This window comes from Pinus tabuliformis, chromosome 4_1, assembly GCF_031772625.1.
Source record: "Pinus tabuliformis cultivar Carrire ecotype Pingquan chromosome 4_1, CPIR1, whole genome shotgun sequence".
NCBI classification, from domain to species: domain Eukaryota; kingdom Viridiplantae; phylum Streptophyta; class Pinopsida; order Pinales; family Pinaceae; genus Pinus; species Pinus tabuliformis.
Window position 1 is genome coordinate 548,794,994 of NC_142303.1, and position 25,619 is coordinate 548,820,612.

The window sequence follows — 25,619 nt, forward strand, 5'->3', positions numbered from 1 at the left end:
AACATTTTTGAAGTGCATTAAACAGAGATGGAATCCATAGTACATTAAAGTGACATTGGTCAAAGTTGGGATTGGTCAATTTTCGACTATCCGTAGTGCCACCAATCTAATGAACTGTGACAAGAGATGTTTCCATTAATGGATAAGCATGATTAAATCTCATTGTTTCTTGATAACCACTCTCTCTACCTAACAACCATGCATACTTCTAGCCACTGCCCAACATGGACACAAAAGTGAGCATAAACACCAAAATCATAGTACAACCAATCTAATGAACTGTGACAGGAGATGTTCCCATTAATGGAGCAACATGTTTAAAGCTCACATTGTTTCTTGATAACCACTGTGTTATATACCTAGGGGGGATAATATGGGGTACAAAAGGAGGTACCCAAGGTAATAATGTAATAATGGGATGGGCCATAGTAATAATTAAGGTGGTTAACCCATATCGTGTAAGGGACCACAAGTAGTTAGTAATAATGTAATGGGCCCATGGTATTAGTTCGATGGTATGAGGGAACCATGGTAATGATCCATGGTATTGTATGTATGAGGCCTATATAGAGGCTAGAGATTCCACATGGAGAGATGTCAAGGATTATTGTATGAACATGCATATGGCTTGTGGAGTGTTCTCCTTCCTTAAGGAGTGAATATATGGTGTTGCCCTACCTTAAGGGTTTGATATCAATAAAGAAGCATTTCTATATATTTCTATCTTGTTATTATTGGGTATATCTATATTCTCATATATTTTCTGGGTTAGATCTATAACACACTGGCTCCAACTAACAACCATGCATAGTTCTAGCGCATCACTGTAAAACATGGACACAAAGTGAGCATAAATACAAAAAACCCAATATACCTTAATGGAAACAAATAAGAAATCAAAACTTAGTTACAATTAACCAACCATTGAAAGGATAAAAACATGAAAGCAAACGTCTTGATACTTCTCATTAAGGACAAACAAAATCATATCACCTTCAATGATGAATTTAGAAACCCTTTGAGTTCAAAAAATGTTGTTAATACACTTAACTTTAGTTGGTTGGAAGAAATAAGTCAAGGAGGAATTTTAAAATCCACCAGAATTATTTATTCATGGCAAAAAACAAGTTCAATATTAGAGCATTGAAGATAATTGGACTAGAAAATGAAAGACAATATTCAACCAGAAGATATTATCAGAAGAATTAAAAAGGAAAAGAAAAAGAAGATAGGCACATTTTACTTTAGCTGATAGCTAGATCCACATGAGGAACTTCAAATGAGTTTCTCCAAACCCTTCAAATCAAGGGACCCACAACCTATTCACATAAATGATGGTTACAAAGAAAGAAATATTTGACTGTCAGTACTTGTTGCTTGGTCCTATCATAAAAGTGAAATATCAAGAGCATATACCTCTAGTAAAGAATGCTTAGTTTGTCAATTATAATATTTTTGCAATCATTAGGCTATCATCATTAGGCAACTTCATTGCATAAAAAACATCATAGCAAGAATTGTTGGCTTTATCAACAATGTAAACTAAAATTCATGTATTGAAATTTGAAACGAAGAAAATAAAAATTTAATGTATTCATCTTTGGAACATTGATAGATACATGCTCTCACCCAAGAAGCTGAAATTATTGATAATGTTACCTAAAATGGAAAATCAAATATGAGAAAATATATTTCAAAGCAAATATATGAGTATATTTCATCAAAACTAAGCATTGTATGAGTATATTATTACCTAAAACCATATCATAACACTCTTCATCGACTCCAACAAGTAATGAATAATCCATGACATCAATTGACTACAAACACACATTGCACACAATCATGATAATTGACTAGCTCAACAAAAATTTGAAACTAAGATTACAATTATGGTTGATTAAGAAAAACGAAAACTATATTTACCACGAGAAATGAAGTATCATTCCAGACTGCTCTCTCCAAAAGGTGCTTGGATTTATTCCCAAGAAATATTGGAGTAGTTGGCATGGTCTCTAAGAGATTCTGGTCCAAAAGAACTTTGTTGTTGCCTGATGAATCTGCATTGTAACAAGAGCAACCAGAACCTTTGAGGTCATAAACCCATGTTACATTTCTTCCAAACAACAGATTTTCCATTACCATCAATTCATCCTGATCTCTTTGCCACCTTTTTCATTCTTTATAGTGACCTGAAAGATAAGCACATTATGTAGCATGCACACACACAATGAAGGAAACAAAGCCTGGTAAACTCTCTAAGAGTTTGCAAAAGGTAATTGTCAAATATAGAATAAACAATAATATGAGTATCCAACCTGATAAATACCAAGGATCTTTGCCAAACATGTGGGGCTTCCAGAACATAATGAGTCACATAGATATTTGAAATATTCTGAGGAAAACTTCATAAAAGACTCCAATTCTGTCCCGGTGACTCTCTTAATAATAAATATTTCATCCAAGGATTTTTCAAACACCACATTGCTCTTTCTTCCTTGAGGTTCCCATTTCTTGCAACAATTTAGTGACAATCTAAACTCCATCTTTGTTGGACAACACCTTTTCCTAAGGGCATCAAACTGTTTTGCATAATAATGGGTTACCAAATATTTAACTTTTCTAGGAGGACCCTCATCACAAAAGGATATTTTTTCATGTGCCTTTTCTATATAGTGATGAATCTGAACCCCCATTCTCTTTGGAGCCATATGTGTAAATATCCTCATATCCTGAACTTCTCTCTTTGGAAATAATTTTACCCGAGTCTAAGCAACCATCTGACGGCATAAGTGGATTTGAAACAACTCCACCCATACCAAATAAATTTGCACACTCCTTTTCTTTATCCATGTCTATTCCTTTTGCATCTCACTATTAGGTACATTGTCATATAGGGAAGCCTGATATTCTTGTGAGCTTAGTGCATAAGATATTATGCTTTTTGGATCATCATCATAAACAACAATAACCATATCATTGACACTAGTTGGTAAAATCATCTTACCCACTCCATTATCACCTAGAGGACTGACTGATGAGAGAAACATAGGACTATAACTTCTCTAAGGGTCAACTCTAATAGACCCCAATAAATTTTCTTGTAAACTCTTGTTGTAACTTTTTGGTAAATTTGACATAGGAGTCCCAAGGCAGCTTCCAAACTCTTCTGATATATTTAATGATTTTACTGTTGAGCGAGGGATGTTTTACCCCAGCACCTCTATTCCACCTTTATCATGCATTTTTCAAGTAGATTCAAACATCGTCTTGTTTCCTATTGCAATTTGTTGTATTGGATTAAAATCTTTTATGTCTACAAATTCACTGCCACTAGCAATAATAGCCAAAGTGGAAGAACCAACTTCCTAACCTTGTGATGTCATAGATACAGCCCGAGATTTTACCAATTGGCCTTCACCTATCCATGATGCATCTAATGTATTTGGCAGACCATCCAGGATAGGAGAATCCCGCTCTGACAGTTTCTGACAGGTTTCCATATCTTCATCCAAACCATTTGTATTGTCCCTACTCTCAATTGTTTCAAAAGGAATTGTATCAGAAACATTGATGATGGAATTGCATTCACCATTCTCCATACAAAAGTATGAAACATGGTACCATTAGTTATATTGGATGAATCTGTAATGATTGGATCTCCTTCCACATCATCCAAATATTCTGGGTTGTTTTACCTTCTCCCAATTTAATAATTTCCTCTTAATTTAATTTCAATTCACAAGTGCCAATTCCCTCTAAATGGGATGACCTCATTTTTCATTGTTGTCGTTTCTTATTCTATGGAGGTTGATGTGACTACCATCTCTTAGTTCTGGTTGAGATTTGTTGGTTGCGGAGGGGGATCCACCTGCATTGTTGTTTCATTAGTTCCCTCATTTTCCTTGTTTGGGGGGTCTCTTTGATCCACATCTTCCTCATCATCAAAAAGAGTAGGCTTGTGGGATTGCTAGTTATTTGTTTTGAATTGTTTCCCTTTCATCCTATTTGCTAGTTTTTTGGCGAGAGGACAATTGTCTTGTAGGTGTCTGGTTTGGTTACATACACAACATATAAAGGTCATGGTTTTATAATCTAAGATATTTTTCCACTATACCTGTCCACTAATTAACTGTATATGATATAGAAACCCTTGCTTAGGTCGATCTCTACACAAACACTAGCATATGTAAAAAATGCCTGTTATTCTCTCATTGTCTATTTTGATGAAAGATCCCAAAGAATTTCTAATGTCTCCAAGAACTTGATGGTGCCATAAGGTGAGTGGAATATTGGGCATCTTGACCCACATAGGCACTTTTGTTACTTTCATTATTGATGGGTCGAAATATGGAAACCAGGGGGTGGTGAATAACCCAGTTCTACCCCAGAACCACATTCCTTCCTTTAAAATATTCTGATAATATGTTTATGAGGAAGTGTGAACAATGAAGAATCCCTTCGAGCATAAATAGATGTCACATTATGTAGTCCATTTTGGGTAGATCCATAGGTATAGGTCTTCTAGCTTAGGCCAAAATTCGTTAAACTGACATATAACTTCCTCTTCATGGAAATAAGGCAACATGTTATTTACATGTGAGTTATGGATCTCAACCTTTGGATGTTTATCCATCTTTCCCACTATGTAAGGCCTACGCAATATCCCATTAGGAGTTTTGGCCTTAGTGTGTTTTTTACTCCCTCTGACAACTTCTTTGTAGGAGACTAAAGTCCTGGGACCTATTCCTTCGTGAAGTCCCCAAACTAGGGATAGAGTGGAACCATTATTTTTATTGTATTATTTGAGGGTCTTCTTGTTTTGAAGGGGTTTCCCTTTTGATATGAGCCTTTTCTCAGCTATAGGGAGTCCCTCCCGAATCTGTATCTTGTGCTTGACATTATCCACTAAATCCTTGTCATTTACCCATATCATAATGGATCTTCCCTTCAGGGTTTTTATGAAAATATGGAAAGACCTCTCCTCTTTTATGTAGAAGCCCAACTTCTAGTCGATCAGATCTACTCAGATCTAGGGTCCAGAAGGTGGAAGAATATGTATATATGGGCATGCCAAAATGGATCTACATACAGAGGCTTTTTGGGGTTGGATTGAATCCTCTTCGTCCCCCACCAACCCTAATGAGGATGGAAGGAAGCCTATTTTTGATGGATCGACTTTGAACTAGAGATCATGGTGTGAGATAATAATAGGGACAAAAGAATTTAGTAGTTGATACTCCCCTGCACTAGAAAAACAAACTAAGGAAAAGAGAAAAAGAAGTTTTGGCTCTAATGAGCTTATTTCCCTCTTCCATTTCCAATAGCCCATTAAGCAACTCATTAGGCCCAATATCAGTCTCCATGGCTCGGTCTTGGGCACTAAACGAGGTCAGGTTTGTGTGGCATTGGCTCTTCTTGGTCATCTCTTGGCCATGACGATCGGGAGTGATATATTATGACTTTGCGGTGCTTCCAATGCGAGAAACTTCTTGTGCATCCCTTTGTCTATGTTTAGGAGAGCGTTGAGATCTGTGTTTCCCAACCATGATTCCCCCATGAGACTTTGTCTAAGCTCCATATTTGCGTCAGAACGTGGGGTGATTGCTTTGTAGGAAACCTTAATGCTCATAGTGACCATCCTCTTTTCTCCTCTTTCTTTCATTCATGGTATTCCCTTCTGCTGGGCATATTAGGGTTTATTTAATATTTGATTTTTAATATTACAGTTCTTTAATATTTAGTTTAATATTGGTTTTTTTTTTATGTATTTTATGTTTTGTCTTTTATAATGGATTTGTAGTTTTTAATTTCGAATCAGTTACTTCTCTCAAGTTTTCTATTGAAATTTGTGTTGATTGGTTAAAAACATGAAAAGGGCTTGAAACCACCCTTCTACATGGACAAAGCCATGAAAATAATCATATGAATATTATTTCATTAATGTAACAGAGATGAAAGAAATCATATGAACACTAGCTCATTATTGATTGCAACCATGAAAATATAGTACAACATACTTCCTCTAAAAGGGAAACATGAAATTATGCTTGTAATGCCAATAGTTCTTCATTATCCTTATAATGAAATTATTATACATATTTCAAATGAGAGATGACTGATGATAAGATAAACATGTCAACAGTGTATTTAAATTGTGAAGAAACACTTTTTATATTAAATTTTATATTTAAAAATGAATCATCTATATGTGTAATGTTGAAGAAGTTCAATCCATGGAACCATATATAGCCAATTACACCAGTTGCCATGAATTTTCAATCAGCCAAGAAATAAAACTTGAGTAATCTAATGTTCTCCTCAACTAATATGTGTTCATGCTTTCACAAATACTTAAAATAAAATTAAAATAGGATTCCACCAAGAATAATGTTGGTTTCTTACACATCTGCTCTAATTTTTGTAGCATGTGAACAAGAAGAATGGGAGTAGCGGTGCATTTTGCAAAAAATGGTCTGTTAAAAATATGTTTTTGCTCGTACAACATAGTGATTTTGGGCATGCTTTCCAAACAAATGAGAATAAATTTTACAAAACCGAAAGAGGTTTTTCTCCGTAACAAACCCATTTAAAAAAACTCTCTCAATTTTCTAACAACTATCACAGTTTTGTGTTTTGAAGAGAACACTGGACCCTATTTTTCAAGAATTTGTGAGGAAAAATCTCATGGACAGTTGTTGACATGGATGCCACCTCATCAACTTCGACTTTTTGATCCTTATCTCCAGCCATGGCTCCAAAAACAACCTGATATTTAGATGCAGATAGGCTTGGAAATATGTTTATCTGCATGTATTTGAGAGATACACTTTATCACTTTTATTTTTAGAAATTTGTAATTAAGTATGAAAGAAAAACTTGTTAGATTTTATAATTTGCTTATAAAGTAAGGTGATGTAATGTAATAGAGGTTGGGTTCTGAAGACTGCTAGCCTTTGTATTCTTCATATTTTGATTAATTGAGACTATAAGATCATAAATACTTATTCTTTCATGCAAATATTCTTGTGCCAACAATTTCCTGCATGCTTTTATTCTATGTGATTGTTTTTCCTTTTTCTGTTAATTCATTTAATGTTTCAACTTCAGTATTTGAGTAGAGACAAATAAATCAGAATTCCTCACTACTATGTTTTCATAGTACTCAATTATATATCAACCTTGTCCTCTAAAATTGCATTTGGATTCATCTTGTATGCCTAATTGTAGTGGATTGTTTCCTTCCTTCAACTTTTGGCTACAATGGTAAATTGATGTCTATGAAATTGTTGTCTACCTTGCCTTTGTCAATCATTGACCATATAACCAGCGTCTTTCGGATCTTTTTCATTTCATGTGCCTGAATCCATCACCCAATGGATTGTCTTTATTTCCCAACCAAACTCCTTTTTTCAAAACTCCTCACTCTACATATGATCTAGCCATCGTGCTCATCAATATCCAGTCAGTTTTGGCTGAGTTATAGAATGGATCCCCCTTCGAATTGAAAGGGATAACTTTCAGTTCAAAAGATTGGTTAGAGTTTACCTTAGAGTTTTTCCCTAACAACCAATATTTTCTCTGAGTGATAACATTTTGGCGCCATTGCCGAGAAGCGAAAGTGAAATTTTCCCTGGGAGAATGACAAGATCTAGTTCTGATTGCTGATGGTGAACAATGTTCAGACACCATTGAGTAGTGCATCATTCACTTGGTGACTCCATTGTTAGATTCCAAAAGGCAGAACTTTCATGGCAGCTCCATTGTCCGAAGAATTCTGAGCTTGAACTACATATCTAGTTTCCTAATCAATCAAGATGACAGGGTATGTCTCAAATCCTGTTTCTATTGATGGTTTTGAGGAATATTGAGAAAATTTTGATGACGATCAGATTGATACATCTTTTTCAAGGTTTTTACCTATGTATTTACATTCATGTAAATTTTATTTCAAGGATAAAATTCATTTCTTAGAATAATTTGATGTCGAAATTCAGAAAGAAGTTGAAAATTTGGAGGCTCATATTCAGTCCCACATTTTTCACTGTCAAAATTTGCCTTTTGAAAACCATTTCATGCCAAAACAAGGGGATATAGTGTTACCCTATGATTTTCTGATTCAAGAATGTTTTGTTTCTGAACAATAATTGGACAATTCACAATTTGAACAATGGTTTGACATAAAGATGACACAGGAATAGACCAACCATAACAGTCAGATCGCAGAGTGCCTTGAAGATCAACAAATAAACTATTGCATTCATGTCTTTTATGATCTCGTAGCTTCCTAAATGGAGGGTTTTTTTAGCTTGTGCATCTAGCCATATTTTCATTATGGAGACAAGATCCATCATGACCATCCATTTCCCTTACATTTTTCATTTTTCATCTTTCATTTTGCTGAAGCATAATCAAGGAGCTACATTATTTGAGCAACTACTAGACTGGTTACATTGGAATTTTTCTATAATTTAATCCATCAATTCTTACAATAGTTTAGAGTAGGTAGGTGTGATCAATAATCTTGATGGGAAAGCATCTCTTTCAGCATGTACATTTTCAGTTTACTACATTTTTAGTTTCAATTTACAATGTAGTGTACAGTTTAGTTTGGATAACAGTTTGGTTTTCAGTTGCAAAATAAGTGCAGGTTGCAAGTTGCAGTGGTTGAGTTGGGATCAGTCCAATGGATCAAGCCTCTGGTCTATAGGGGTTCTTTCTGTCAACTATGTTCAACAACATCCCCATGAAGCTAGTTGTTATCACAATTTAATTTGTTGGTTTTTAAACGTGTTGACAGTGTCAATGTCAACACAGATTTGTAAAAAACAGTGTTAAAGCAATGACAACGTGAGTGTCAGTGCTGATTTGTAATAAATAGGGTTAAAGCACTAACAACAGGAGTGTTAGCGTTATCATGTGTTTGAAGAAAATAAGAAGGAAAATGCACTAACAACGGGAGTAGCAATGCATTTTTGTAAAAAAATGCTCTGTTAAAACTCTATTTTTCCTGTACAACATAGTAATTTTGGGCACACTTTCCAAACAAATGAGAACAGATTTTACAAAATAGAAATACCCATTAAAAAAAAACATCTCTCGGTATTCTAACAGCTATAACAGTTTTGGAGTTTCGAAGGGATCACTAGACCCTATTTTTTAGGAATTCGTGAGGAAAAAGCTCATGGAAAATTGTTGACTTGGATCCCAACTCATCAAATTCGACTTACTAATCCTTATCTCTAGCCATGACTCCAACAACAATATGATATTTAGATGCAGATACGCTTGGAAAGATGTTTATGTTCATGTATTTGAGGGATACACTTTATCTCTTGTATTTTTAGCAATTTGTAATTAAGTATGGAGGAGAAACTTGTTAAAGTTTCAATTTTCTTATAAAACAAGGCTATGTAATGTAACAGAGGTTGGGTTCTGAAGGCTGTTGGGCTTTGTATTCTTCAGATTTTGATTAATTAAGATTGTAATATCATATGTTTGATGCAAATATTCTTGTGTCATCTATTTCCTGTCTTTTTTTTCTTATATGTGATTATTTTTCCTTTCTCTATTAATTCATTGAATGTTTCAACTTCAATATTTGAGTAGAGACAAATGAATTAGAATTCTTCATTTCTCTATTTCAATACTACTCATATATTTATCACCCTTGTCCTCTAAAACTGCTTTTGGATTCATTTTATATGCCCAGTTGTATTGGATTGTTTCCTTCCTTCAACTTTCAGCTACAATGATAAATTGATGTCTAAGAAATTGTTGTCTACCTTGCCTTTGATAATCATTGACCATATAACCAGATCTTGTAGATCTTTGTTATTTCATGTGCTTGACTCCATCGCCCAATGGATTGTCTTTATTTCCCAACCAAACTCTTTTTTTCGAAACCCCTCACTCTACATATGATCTAGCCATAGAGCTCATCAAATAGCCAGATAGTTTTGGTTGAGTTATAGAAGGGATCCCCCTTCAAATTAAAAGGGCTAGCTTTCAGTTCAAAAGATTGGTTAGAGTTTACCTTAGATTTTTCCCTAACAGCCAGGGTTTCTCTTAGTGATAACACCTTGATAAATGGATTGAAAGGGACTAATAATGGATTGAAATGTATGGACTGGTAAATGAATTCAAATGGTTGATTTCTCAAATGAAGGGGCTCGTAAATATAAATGCACAATCCACATTTAATAAAATTGTTGCCACTTGTAAAAAAATAAAAAAATAATTATAGAAATAATTCTTGATTTTGAAACCAAAAACTATTAAAAAACTTTTCATGTCATCTATTAGATGGTGTATAAGATGAAGAATATTCCTTTAAAATCAAATCTCCTCTAACCATTTAATAAAAAGTCAAAATTCATGTGACCATGCTTTTGAATATTGTGTTTTGTATCTCGAAATATATGTTTTCATTACAATACACATCAAATTTTGAGATACAAAATTATGATACCTTGCAACATTTTACTACCACATAATTACACTTGGAGGCTTACCATATACGGATTTTGTGCCAACATATATTTCACCACCAAATTGGTCATCATTATTTTCCATCAATTGAAAGATAGGGTCTAAAACCTTAGTTCCCTTATGGTGATGAACCAATGACTAATCAGATTAATAGTGAGACCACGACTCAACTCGAATATGCTTATTGATTTTGATACTTCCATAGATAATATATGTTTCTTGAGTCTGGATATATTAATGTGCTAATGTTTCCAGTATCTACTCCAAATGTAACTTGTACTTGGTTTCAAAACCCAGATATCTCGTGACCTTCATTCATGACAATATTTAACAGAATTAACATGTTTTCATCTATTAAAATATCTTCTTTTCACATTGAAAATTGGGCATTTTTCAGAAAATTTGGAGTCATAAAGATTAGATTCAACTTGATATTTGAACTGCACAGTAAATGCGGATGACTGTAAACACTGAATTAAATTGTTGACTAGTACTCCAATCTTGAACGTGGGAAGTGCTTGTCTATAACACTAGATTATTCATTTTCACAAAACTCAAAATTCTCTCGAGTCATTAGATCATACACAAAATTATTCTTTAATTTGCAACTCTGCACAAGATCTTCTCCTCAATAGAGAAATTTTGAGGTCTAAAATGGGTCTCAAAACAAAAATGTACAACCAAAATTAACTTTACAAGAACCAATAGAATTCAAGAAGATGATGTCAACCATGGCGGATGATTCACCATTTTTGAGTAAAAACGTAAAAATATAAAAAAAATAAAAATTAAAAAAACTACTTTTTCAACTCATATTTTCAACTTATCGCCTTATGGTTTTACTCTAAATTCAAGCAAGAGCACTCGTTTGATGCAGAATTTAGTTCCTCATCCAAGGAGTACCCATGGTGCATACTTTCGATGGACCCTACTACACGAAAAATGAGAAACACGTGAAAAACGTGACTGCAATCATGGTTTTTCATGAGTTTCTCATTTTTCGTGTAGCAAGGTCCATCGAAAGTATGCAAAATAGGTACTCATTTCATCCATAAACTATCATGGATATTCCATAGGATAGATTGTCACAATAGATATGATAATATTATATTAAAAATATGAGATTCTACGCTATTACAGTTTTATTTAATTTCTAGATCTGCTAAATTAACTGTGATTAGTGCATGCATGTCAAAGTAAATCAAACATAAAAGTAGAGAATGAAAAAATAAGCTCACACACACATAATACACAATATATTCTCTCTGGGAAACCCTTTCGGGAGAAAACCCAGATGGAAGGTGAGGTTGCTTCGTTATTTTTCTATGTTTGGAAATATGGTTGTAGAGACAAAGAAGTAATGTTTGTGGCCCGTGACTGCTACAGTGCATAGATCCTCTCTATGTGCTCTACCTCCTATCTCTCTTGGCTATCTTTTCTCAACCATGTAACAAAATTCTCTTGAAATGATGGAATGCCTCTTCCTCCTAGTGGCCCGGTTATAACACAGCCTGATAACCTACTAGTGGTTAAGTTTGACTACATCAACTCTTAACAGGAGTTAAAAAATAGACTCTTTTAGAGTCCTTTGCATCAAAAACACATGGATAGCCCCTTTTCTATGACTAATGGGGGTTGACGTGACATCCTCCCAAATTATAGGTGTGAAAACAGGAAGGTCAACTTCTAAGTGGCATAACTTTTGCATACGGACTCTGATTGACATGATGCTTATGTTGTTGGAAATATCTCTATGTGTAGAATAACAAGAAAATATGTTGGGCTTAAGTGACAAATTTTTACACCCAAAAAATTTCATTTGATGCCTCAAAATTCTCCTAGAAGGTTTCAGACTCTGTTTCGCCAAACTGGGGCTCACTGTAAAAACGGTCCCATGAGCTGATTCCTCCACTTTTTCCACTCCAAATGCATCGAGATGGATGAAAAAAAATATAATGATCCAATTCATATCACAACTCACCAGATTTGGAGCCTTTTGGTCCCCAAAACCTTTCACTGAATGAGGTGAGGAAATGTATCCTCCACCTTCTCTCTAGTGTACCATTTAGCTTTGCCTGGAAGTTGACCCTTCAACCTGTTGTACTATGAAACAAACCCCCCATTTATATATAATAATAGCTAATGTTAGACATATAAATGGGGACACTTTTTAATTTTTTTAGTCTTTAGAAAAACAAATCCTAACTCTAAGAAATTCCTTTGAAAACTCTTAGAACAACCGAAGTTTATGATCCTCATCGCAAATCACAAATCACATTTTCCCATGTGATTATTATAAACACCTTAAAGAAATTACGATATGCAATCAAACCTCTCGCTGCGACATACCGATCAAAACCCCTTACAAAATCGCAATTGCATTTCGCAGGAGTCGCAAGTAAATAAGACCTGCCAGTATGTCATTCGTTAACTATTTATGAAATGCGATGTTACGATATTTGCAATCGAATTTTTCATTATAAGCAGGTAATGCTATATAACATCGTTTTAAAAACTGTGATGCAGGAATAAAACAGTAAGTGTGGGAAGTAACTGTGTTTTAATATAATAACAAAAGGTTTGACAGGGTAATTAATGTTTAGTGGCCCAAGGAGAGGTAATGATTTTTCAAGTTATGGATAGTTATCGTTGAGTATCTCATTTGAAATCGTCCCACGATTCAAAGTCATTTCACAAAGCTTTTAGCCTTAACTACCCAATATTGTCTGCGCTGATATATCTCATCCATTTCAGGCAAGCTACAAAAGACATGTCATTGTGGAAGGTGATGCAGAAACAGAAAAAGCAATGCATTACAAAGTCCAAGCTATCAGAAATGTCTCCTATATTCTTTGATATAGTCGGCAGCGCCAATGGGGGAGCAACAACTTGGAAGGTTATATACAATAGACTTGAGGGTGACTGTCCCAAGATTACTATCACAAAAGCGACGACTAAATCAATAAGACCTTTGGGACACCAATTCAAGGATGTTGCATGTTATTTCATTCATAGAATAGGAGCGAGAGCAAAAATCCTCCCATACACTGATATGATTAGGTGGGTGGTGGAAAAACTCACCATTGAAGATAGGGAATTCAGGAACTCGAGAATGGAACTCCTGTGGTCATTCAAACCAGAAGACCTGAAGTAAATGTACCATATACCTGACCCTCAGGATATATATGATAAAACATACGTGGCCAACTTCTCAAAGAAGAACGAAGAACCCTTCAAGATGATCTAGGGCTGAAAGGTACTCGAGAACAAGTTCAAATTTGATAAAACAAGTATGTATCCTATAGCCTCTTTGGAAAACCCCTACAACTATGCAACTGCTATTTTATGTAGACTATACGGGTCACCTAATAATGCTAAGTTTTCTATAGAATGGATTCCTTTGATTGATGCCTGTGTTAATTCCCACATCATGAATTGGGCCACCATCCTATCCAATAACCTAGCCACTGACATCACTGAATATCGTCAGAAGAGATCCTCCTCTCCAGAGAACCTTCCTCCATTCTATTTTAGTGCCTACATTATGGATGCCATCTATTTCTGCACTAAATTTCCAATCATGGGTTGGAAATGGCCCTTGCAAGACCCCTACCCTATCCATCTCAACCATAAAGAAATTTGGGAATCCCATTATATACCCCATTTCTATAAAATATTCCATGTTGTTGTTTTGCCATTGCATCAATCCATTTTCAATAAGAAAGCTCCCAATTTTTTCCAAGAAGCCACTACAGACCTTCCAGCTATCGGAAAATATTTTGTTGAAGAATGGTTCACCTACATTAGGGTTTTTGGTAGTACAGCAGACCCACATGTCCTCCCTTTGTATGTCTCTAATAAATTGTTAGCAATAGATATAGCCCACCAGACTGTGGGAAAAGGCTTGACCAAATTTTTGAAAGAAAACAAGAAGTTATTATGGCCATATTTTCCTATTAGGTGTAGTTCCTTTTCATTAGCAAATTTTAATCATGCGATAAACGAGTCAATAAGTCTGGAAAGCCTTAGGCTCCATACTTTTCCCAAAAGGAAATTTGATCCAGACAAGATAGCACATAACATCACTAATGTAGTAAAGATCAAGCCTTATAACCATGAGGCTAATTATTTTGAAGACATTTTACAGTCGGCTTAATCCATCAAACAATCGCTCGAATGGGAAAAGACCAATCTAAGTCCTGAATATTTTGAGAGCCTTCAGGAGTTCATAAACAAAAGGCTCGAGATAATCCCACTACATTTGTTAAAATTCAAGGACAAGCCTACGCCCAGTGTGACTATCAACAGCAAGGGACCTGATTCTCACATAGTCTCAAGTAGATACATGGACAACACTGGATACAGGGAAGGCCCAAGACACTGAGAATACAGCAGAATATAGCAAGAATTCAGCCGAAAATAAGGGTATGAGTGCCCCACTTAAAATATCAGTTTAGGCATCAAAAGCAACAGTTTGGAGCAGGAGTGGGATCAATTCAATAAGAAATTACAAGACACTCCCAAGACAACATATACCCAGGAAACTACGGAGTATCAAACTCCTTTGCATGTTCAGAAAAATACAGAGTCTAAACCAATGGATGAGCAAGTGACAACGTCTTAGCAGACCGAAATCATCCCCGCTCTACCCACATCGGAAATTGTCTTGAAGGTGACCGAGATCCCTCCTCTTGATGTGTTCTACAGCCCATTGCACAAGGTTGTAGTAAGAAGACAGAGGAAAAGGAGAAGGATAGAAACACCCGAACTCCCACCTGGGAATAAATGGACATAGTTTGGAAGTTCATCCCTTCCAACTGAGCTAAAAACTTGACTATATTGTCATATTTTACATGAGTGTATGCAACTACCACCATGGAAAAAGCTACTGAAATATCTGTTTTGTTGAAGGAAAAGGAAGAGAATATTGCACAGCTCAAGCAACAGCTCGAAATAGAGAAAGCAAGTGTGAACAGACAGGCCGCTGAGCAGCTGGCCCAATTGCAACAAAGCATGGAGGTGCTGAAAATAAGCTACGAAGAAGACATATCAGCCAAAAACATGCAACTCCAACACTTGTAGCAAGCCATGGAAAGATATAAGGATGTTCCTATTGTCGAGGAATTCATCAAAGAGGTGCTAGAGCTTAATTCTCTCTTATTAAAACAACAAGAACAATTTTTCCAAAAGATGTCACATATCACTCCTTATCTGATCACTAGTGACCAGCTAACGGATAAAGTGATTGACCAGAGAACTGAGTTTACTGATCTAAACACAAGAATCTCAGAGTTCATCGAATGGCAAGAAACAGAAGAGGGAAGGAAATTTAATCTGCCTGAGATCAAGGAGACACACAAGGAAATTCTTTTCACAGATTGGGATGCAAGGATCAAACAAGCTAAACTAGCAGTGGCAAGAGCGGTCGGGGTGTCAAAGAACATAGTAAAGGTGGTAAACCATACTTTGTTTTCCACCAACCTGGTGAAAGAAGGCAACCCAAAAGAACTACCCGATCTAAATGACTTGCATAACAGATGGAAGGAAAGAGCGGAAACTCAAAGGGAAGCAATCGCAAAATTAGCAAAGACTAATTGGGAGTCGTATTGGCAATACCTCATCAAGCCACACAGTCAAATCATGACACTTAACTTCTCTCTCCATTCAACACAATGGATGCTACCACCTCTCAAAGATGCAGTTTTCGTAGGATAGGTCAGAACACTGTTTCGGGCACCTCCTCAAGTCAAACCGATGGCCGATATATGTGATTTGAAGGAAAAGATGGCAGACAACAAATCATCATCATAACCTCTACTCATCAAGTCACTTTTTATGTTTGAGTTAGTTAACTAGTTAGGAGGAAGGTTGTTTGAAACCTCCTCAAATTTTTGTATAATATATTTTTGAACATTAGTTGTAATAACATTCATACCTTTCTCGTGCATTTAGAGAAGGGTCCAGAATTTTATCAAAAACATTTGCAAAGAATGCACTATTGTAAGTTTGTGAATGCTTAGGTGAAATTATGGAACATGATCGTTTCTTTTAAATATTAGACTACTTTTCTTTGTTAATGCACTTTTGTATACTTGGACGATAATGTGATCTGAAGAAAGGAGTTGATCTATGTCATTAGTCAAATGAGCAGAACTTCACATATATGGTACTTCTATCTTATATGATTAGCCCTGTTTATGTTTAATTAGTGACAACACTTTATTTTCACGAATTGTATATGAAATATGTTTTTTTTGTTAAGCATTAATTGCACTATTATATGATGCCTAGCTGAGATGATTTATTTTCATATATATATATATATATATATATATATCTATATCTATATATATATATATATATATACATATATACATATATACATATATATATATACATATATACATATATAGATATATATATATATATATATATGTATATATGTATATATGTATATATATATATATATATATATATATATATATATATATATATATATATATATATATATATATATATATATATATATATATATATATATATATATATATCATCACATATGCGATATAGTTCATACATTTCTTTGACTAACTATTTAGTCAAAGAAATTATCTTTATACGTTATCATCTCTATTTTATGCGTGATTGATTTTTATTATCACATGTCAAGCAAATATCTTTGTAGTTCGCATATTACACAGAAATACACGGGTTTATATTAGATTAAGTTAGCTATAGAATTGCATGATATATTAGGTCATTTAAGTTATCATTATTCTATTTCAATCACTCTTAAACCACCCACTCTCATTTTAAAACCCATACTGGGAAACTGGTCCCATTATCCCCAGTCGGAGCTACCACTTTAAATGAAAAAGGAGTTGTCTTAAGGTCCGACTGGGTGGTTATCCCCCATGTTGGAGCAGCAGAAATCTGAGACCTCAACATTTTGGCACTAAAAGGAGGACTGTCCAACTATGAATGACATATAAACCTAAATATCAATCGAAAAACATTCATAAGAGTCAAAACCCCCCGCCACTTCTACACCTTCTAGATCTCGTTCAAAATCTCCAAACCAGAAATCTGAAGTTGTAGAAACATCTCCCTTGTCTCCTGAAGTACTAAGACAACTACTTTCTCCAGATTACACTCCCAAGTCTCTCGAATTCCATTCTTTGATACAGAAATTGGAACATATATCCATTTCTGTCAAGAAACCAGAGAGGCCCGAAGCTTTTGAAGAAAGTGTTACTTCCTTATTACGAGATATTAGTGTATTAACTAGATTGCAAAGTGAAAGACTTGAAGTAACTCCTTTTGAGTTTCCCATCCCTCCACAACATAGGAAAGTTATCATATCAAGATCTGAATCGAATACCATCGAGATCACATCACCCTTCCATCCATTCACTTCTCCATCCATTTCTACTCAATCCACTGCTTCCCAACTATCCACTTCTCCAACTAGTACTTCCACTAGTAGTACTAGCCTAGTAGTAAGTTTTTTGCCTTATAACTACTTCTGGACCAGCCTTCCCATTTTCCTAGCCTCCAACTCAAGCTATGGCCAATCAACCCTCTCAACCTTGGACAAATCCTGGTGTTGTTTTGGTTGTAATCCAAATGCTCTCCCAGCAAGCCCAGAAAAATGGTTACCTAAGTACAATCCTGATGATGGTCTTCCAGATGAAGAACATCTAAATAACTTTATGTTAGCCATGAACCTTAATGGAGTTGCACATGAAGATCTTGTGATTAGATTGTTTCCTTATATCTTCCAAGGATCTGCTGGGTCTTGGTATTTTTTCCTTCCAACAAGTTCAATAAGAGACTGGGATACTTTTCAAGAAGTATTTCTTGCAAAATTTGGTGATGACAGGACCATTGCATCCTTAATTGATGATCTTTCTAATTTAAAAGCAAATTCAAATGAAAGGATCAAAGACTTCAACTCGAGATTTAACAAGTTACTAAACAAAATCCCAGTTGCCTCAAGACCTATAGTAGATGTACAAATAGAATGGTACATATCCTCTCTTCCTTCTAATATTGCAATTTTTGTAGATAGAGCCAATAAGGCTACCCTTGTAGAAAACATGAAAGAAGCCATGTCTGTAGAAAGAAGGATTATAGCTTTAGAAAATAGATCACATACAGATGAAAGGAAGTCAAAGAAAGTAACATTTAAGGATGATTCAAAAAAGAAAACTTCAAAGGAACCTTTCGATCTTGAAGGCCTTTAGAAAGTGTTAAAAACCATATCCAATGAAATGGTCGAAATCAAGAAGCAGGCCGCAGAATCCTCTACTCCCAAGAAACCTTTTCTCTCATTTAAACGAAACCCTTCTTCTACACTGCAACCACCGAATATTATTTCAAATTTTGAATCTGATGAAGAAACAAAAGAAGACTCACCGGCTGAAGAGGAAGTCGAAACGGAAGAAGAAGTTGAATTAAGTGGAATGTGGGATTTCATTCTTCCAACTGAATAAGAAGCACACGCTATGCCAATAACTACAAGAAGTAAAAACTCTCCTGATATGTCTATAACAAATCAGAGACAGAAAACTGCTACTACTGTAAAGGGGAAAACAATAAGTAAGAATTCTAATACTAGTCAAACTGATCCTATTCCACTAGATCCTCCAAATGCTTCCAAAATATTGGTAATCTCAGATACATTGGGATATAACATAGTCAAAGATATGAAAAAGATGAGAGAAAACATTTCATTACATGAACTCACTAAACTCAATCAACAAAAGAAAATTCTATTAAGACAATTAAAAACAATTCTTGTATCCCCTCTATTATTTGTTGTAGTTACTCAAGCTGCCTACGATATGGGAAAACCTCCCTCATCTTTAAACAAAGTAAATCCGGCATATTTAGTCCGGATAGATGATGGGTCTATCTCTCATACACCTCCATTTCTTCTTACTTATGAGATTTTCAACAGAAATATCCATAATTGCCTTGTTCATTCAGGCGCCTTTTCAAACATTATGCCAAGGACCGTGTGCACCAAATTGAATATTACACCTAAAAAATATGCACTACACTTCAATTGGACAAGACAAAAGTAGAAGTACTTGGAGAAATAATAGCAATTTCAATTAGGCTTTCCTCTAATCCAAAAGTTTCGCAGATAATTGATATTCTAGTGGTTGATATCCACGAATTTTATGGTTTAATTCTAAGTAGGGATTGGTCTGAAAATTTGCACAGATACTTCGCAACTGATTGGTCTAACAGGTGGCTACCACACAACGGTAAACCAAATCAAATCAGATTAGACCGAGAGAAGTTCATGAAATACACAGTCACTGATCTCGAGGGAAGCAATGAACCTGTTGCCTTCACCAATAATATCATTGGTAATTACTCAGTTGAGTCATTTTTGGGATCTTTTAATGCTCAAAGGTCCCCCTTTCCGAATGATGTTGTAGTGTCTCAAATAGAGAATTTTTCACAAACAAATGCTTCAAAGTGTGTAAATATAGTAGATAAAATTTTAGATAATTCATTATTTTGGACTCTTTATTTTGATGGTTCCAAATCTGAAGATGGTGCAGGTGCAGGATGTATTTTAATCAACCCACAAGGAGAGAAAACCATGTTAGCCTGTAGACTTGAATTTCAATGCACTAACAATACCACGGAATATGAAGCATTGATTCAAGGGTTGTATAAATCCATTGGCCTTAATGTCAAATATTTGAAATTATATGGGGATTCTGAAATAATCGTTAAAAAAGTAAGAAATACAATTCATTGTGTGTACGGGCACCTTAAACATTATCAATATCTTTCTTAAAATCTTACTGCTCATTTCACGGCTTTTAACATTTCCTCAGTTCCTAGATTGAAAAACGCAAGCGCCAATTTACTTGCTAGTGTGGCATCCAAGCTTATACCTTCAAAAGAATTTACTCCAGATAGACTTTCAATAGAGTTAGCTTTTAGGCCGTCCATTCCCGATAATGTGACAAATTGGATAGTGTTTAATAATGATGCGGATATCATCAATTTCCTTACATCAGAAGGGTCTTATGAGGAACAAATCATATATAAACATGAGCATGATCTGCAAATCAACCATAAACAAGATCAAAACCCAATTCCGAAGTCTGTAGTTAAAATGGAAGATCTCTATGATTTAAAGGATATATTCAATAAGACTACCAACTCCAAAACTCAGAGTTCCACTTTGAGATTTGAAGTAGTAAACCTAGGTTCAACTGAAAAACCTCAAAATGTCAACCTAGGTCTTGGTTTATCATCTGAATAAAGGATATTATTCATTAAGTTGTTAAAAACATATAAAGGTGTCTTTGCCTAGGATTATGCAGATCTCAAGACCTACGATACCTCTGTAATTCAACATACCATACCAATGACTTCAAATGAAAAGCTAGTACAACAGAAGCTTAGGAAAATTCACCCAAACCTTGAAAGTCAAATCAAATCTGAATTGAACAAGCTTCTCAAAGCCAAAATAATCTTTCCTGTTAGACACTCAAAGTGGGTATCAAATATGGTCCATGTGAGGAAAAAGAACGGTGATATTAGGATTTGTATTGATTTTAGAAATCTAAATAGAGCTTGTCAAAGGATAACTTTCCTCTGCCTACTATGGAGCAAATATTGCAATCAGTTGTAGGTTCTGAATTAATGTCTTTTCTAGATGGATTTTCAGGATACAATCAAATTCTTGTACATCCAGATGACAGATTGAAGACAACATTCAGGACCAAGTGGGGGACATACGCTTATCAGAAGATGCCTTTCAGACTCATAAATGCAGGTGCTATGGATATTGCTTTCAAAGGTCTAATTAATAAATCGGTTGTTATTTACCTAGATGACATCATAGTCTATTCTAAGGGTAGAAACAATCATTTAAATGACCTAAAGAACATTTTTGAAAGATGTAAGAAATATTGCATTTCCTTAAATCCCAAAAAACCTTATTTTGCTTTACCAGAAGGCAAACTCCTTGGATTTATAGTGTCCAAGAAAGGGATTTACATTGATCCTGATAGAGTCCAAGAGATTGAAAAAATTCATCTCCCACATAACAAAAAGACCATGCAATCGTTTTTATTCCAAATTAATTTTGTAAAAAGAATTGTTCCAGATTTTTCACAGATTGTCCTACCCCTTCAAGCAATGATAAGAAAAAACAAAGTCTTCAAGTGGGGTAAAGATGAAAAAGAGTCATTTGAGTTGATTAAAAAAACCATTATCAATGCTCCTTCTTTAACAACTCCTGACTTTCTCAAACCTTTTGTGTTATACACTTTTTCATCCGATACATCATATGCAACAGTTTTAACACAGCTGAATGATCAAAATATCAAGGCACCCATCTCTTTTTTCAATTCTAATTTGCAAGGTGCCGAGTTAAATTATTCAGCTGTTGAGAAACAAGACTTTGTTGTTTTTAAAACCCTGAAACATTTCAAATCTTTTCTTCTTAAAACCTATACAAAAATAGTAGTACCTTACCCTGCAATAAAGCAATTATTGGTTCAAAGAGAAGTAGGGGAGAAAAGAGACAATTGGGTTACTACCCTTCAAGAGTACGATGTAAAAATATGGCCAGCTAAAATTGTTAGGGGCCAAGGTTTTTGTAGGATGTTAACTGGAGCTTCCCACTTATCAGCAGAGGAAGACCAAGGTAATGAATTGTGAATATCAAAGGTAAGCCTCAATGATGCACAATCGCAATATGCTTATTTGAAGTTTTATTTGAAGAATGGATATGCTCCTATGCATCTCAATTATAAAACAAAGTGTGCTTTAAGGTTGAAATCAAATAAGTATGAATTAATAAATGATGTATTGTTTAGGAGAAATTATGATTCGATATTGTTAAGATGCCTAGAAAAACCTAAAGCTGAAAAGGTCATGTAGGAATTACACGATGGACCAGCTGGAGGACATTTTGGAGGGAACACCACAGCTCATAAAATCCTCCATGCATGTTATTATTGGCCAATACTATTCAAAGATGCGCATGAATATGCAAGAAAATGTAAAACTTGTCAAACTGCAGCCGAAAGAGAAAAGAAGCCAGCATTCCCTTTGTAACTAGTGAGCATCCAACAACCATTCGAACAATGGGGATTAGGTATAATTGATGAGATTTTTCCTAACTCTTCCAAGCAGCACAAATACATCCTTACAACTATTGATTATTTTACAAAATGGGTAGAAGTTATCCCCCTAAAGATAGCTAATACAGAAATTATTACGGATTTCATTTATCAGTACATAATTACCAGCTTTGGCTTACCCACAACGTTAATGTTTGATAATGCATATTATTTATCTGGAAATACAACGGTAGAATTTTCTTTGAAGTGAGGATTTAAATTAAAGTATTCAACCAACTATTATCCACAAGGTAATGGATTAACAGAATCGACAAACAAAAACCTCATCAGAATCATCAAAAGGACTATTGACAAAAATCATAGGAATTGGCACAAAGCATTGACATTTTCTCTTTGGGCAAACAAAATTACACAAAAGGCCTCCATTGGTTCTTCTTCTTTTGCTTTAGTTTATGGAAAAGAAGTTGTTCTCCCCACAAACATAGCAATTCCATCTCTCTCCCTATTGCAATTCACCGATGAAAACCCTTCCTCCTCTCTCCAAGCAAGACAATTCCAGATTAAACTCGAGGAAGAACGAGAAAAGGCTAAAGCAACCCACTTCCATCATCAACAATTAGTCAAAGCCTCTTTTCATACAACCTCTACCAGTCATAAAACTTTTGAATTAGGTGATCTCGTTTTGAAATGGGACAAAGCACACGTGGAAAAAGATAAACATACCAAATTCCAAAGACTATGGCTTGGCCCTTCCCAAGTCATTGAGAAAATTGGTCAATCAACATTTATTTTACAAGACTTATCAACACGGATAGATTCCTTTCTCGTTAATGGGAAAATTCTCAAAAAATAATTTTCCTAGAAGATAACCTCTTCTAATTTTGTATCATATCCCCTTTAAAACTCTTAGGAAAATAAAGATTAAGTAGTATTTACTCTTGGTTTTTTCAAAATAAAATCTTTGATAATATTTTTGACTTTTTGCTTCTATAAGTAGGAAAAGTTAAAGAAATAATTATGACATTTGAGTATCAAAGTAATCTTGATTTCTTTGGAAAAACTTGATCTTGCTGAAACATTTATTCTATGAACAAACTCTTACCTTTACAAAGTATATATGTGTTGTTATCAATCAAGAAAAGAATCTTTAACCTAGTAAGGACTTTCTACATATGAGTATCTTAAAACTCTATCATTATCATCCAAAACTCTTAAATGAGCCAATGATTCACCCCATCTGATAATTTTTTTTTTTTTCAAAGTGTAATTCTAAAATATAAAATACTTAGAAGATAATAAGTCTCATTACGAGCTTGTTTACCATGATCATAGCGAAATAATTAAACTGATATTACCAAAACTTCATACAAAAACAGGGTAATAGTCAATGATCAAATCAATCAAAGGTAAAGGGGTCTCATCAAAAGCCAGCTTGTTCAGTTTAGTTACAACCAGCGAGAGGAATTGTCATTATTAGGTTACCAAGCTTAGACAATGTCTTTTAAGAAACTTAAAAGAAATGGTTATATAAAAAAGAAAAAGGACAAGCTCCAAATGATATTGGAAGCAAGTGAATATCATTTTGAATTTTGAAGATTGCTTCAGATGGGACAATGAATCATTGTTGGTAAAAAGATAACCCTGTCGAGGCTCTGAAGGCCTGCCAGTAGCAGAGGCTCTATCTGTGATAAATGAGTAAAAACCAAAAACTACTCTGTAGAAGACACGTGCTATATCTCTTTAAATCTTAATATTGACTGGTGAAGGCGTTTGTATTTTTATCACTACAAAGGGTAAATTAGTTGAATAAATAGACTAAGTGATTATGATTCTAGAGAAATGTTGTTTACTTTATAACTCATGTAATTATTATTCCTATAACTCTTCTTACTATGAAAGTTCTAGAAATTTCAGAAAACCAATCAGAGATAACTGGTTCTCCCAAGTGAATTGCCAATTGTTGTACTATGAAACAACCCCCCATTTATATATAGTAATAGCTAATGTTAGACATATAAATGGGGACCCTTTTTAATTTTTTTAGTCTTTAAAAAAATAAATCCCAACTCTAAGAAATTGCCTTGAAAACTCTTAGAACAATCGAAGTTTAGGATCCTCATCGCAAATCGCAAATCGCATTTTCCCATGTGACTATTAGAAACACCTTAAAGAAATTGCGATATGCGATCAAACCTCCCGCTGCGACATACCGGTAAAAACCCCTTAAGAAATCGCAATTGCATTTCGCAGGAGTCGCAGGTAAATAAGACTGCCACTATGTCATCCATTAACGATTTACGAAATGCGATATTCACAATCACATTTCGAATTATAAGCGGGTTACACTATATAACATCGTTTTAAAAATTGTGATGCGTGAATGAAGCAGCAAGTGTGGAAAGTAACTGTTTTTTAATATAATAATGAACGGTTTGACAAGGTAATTAATGTTTAACGGGCTAAGGAGAGGTAAGATTTTTCAAGTTATGACTAGTTAATGCTGAGTATCTCATTTGAAATCCTCCCACTATTCAAAGTCATTTCACAAAGCTTTCAACCTTAATTGCCAAATATTTTTTGCGCTGATATATCTCATCTATTTCAAGCAAGCTACAAAAGATATGTCATTGCGAAAGGTCATGCTAACACAGAAAAAGCAAAGCATTATAGAGTCCGAGCTATCAGAAATGTCTCCTATATTCTCTGATAGGGTCTGCAGTGCCGATGGGGGAGAAACAACTTAGGAGGTTATATACAATAGGCTTGAGGATGAGCATCCAAAGATTAACGTCACAAATGCAACGACTAACTCAATAAGACCTTCGGGACTCCAATTCAATGATGTTGCCTATTCTTTCCTTCATAGAATAGAAGCGAAAGCAAAAATCCTCCCATACACTGATATGATTAGGTGGGTGGTGGAAAAACTCACCGTTGAAGATAAGCAATTCGGGAACTCGAGAATGGAACTCACGGGGTCATTCAAAGCAGAAGATCTAAAGC

General features: G+C 34.8%; 1 pseudogene; it reads right to left on the minus strand.

Annotated features, from left to right (window-relative positions):
- Positions 1-1,594: 1,594 nt before the first annotated feature.
- On the minus strand, positions 1,595-2,711 carry LOC149177013 (1-phosphatidylinositol-3-phosphate 5-kinase FAB1A-like; annotated as a pseudogene).
- Positions 2,712-25,619: the final 22,908 nt, after the last annotated feature.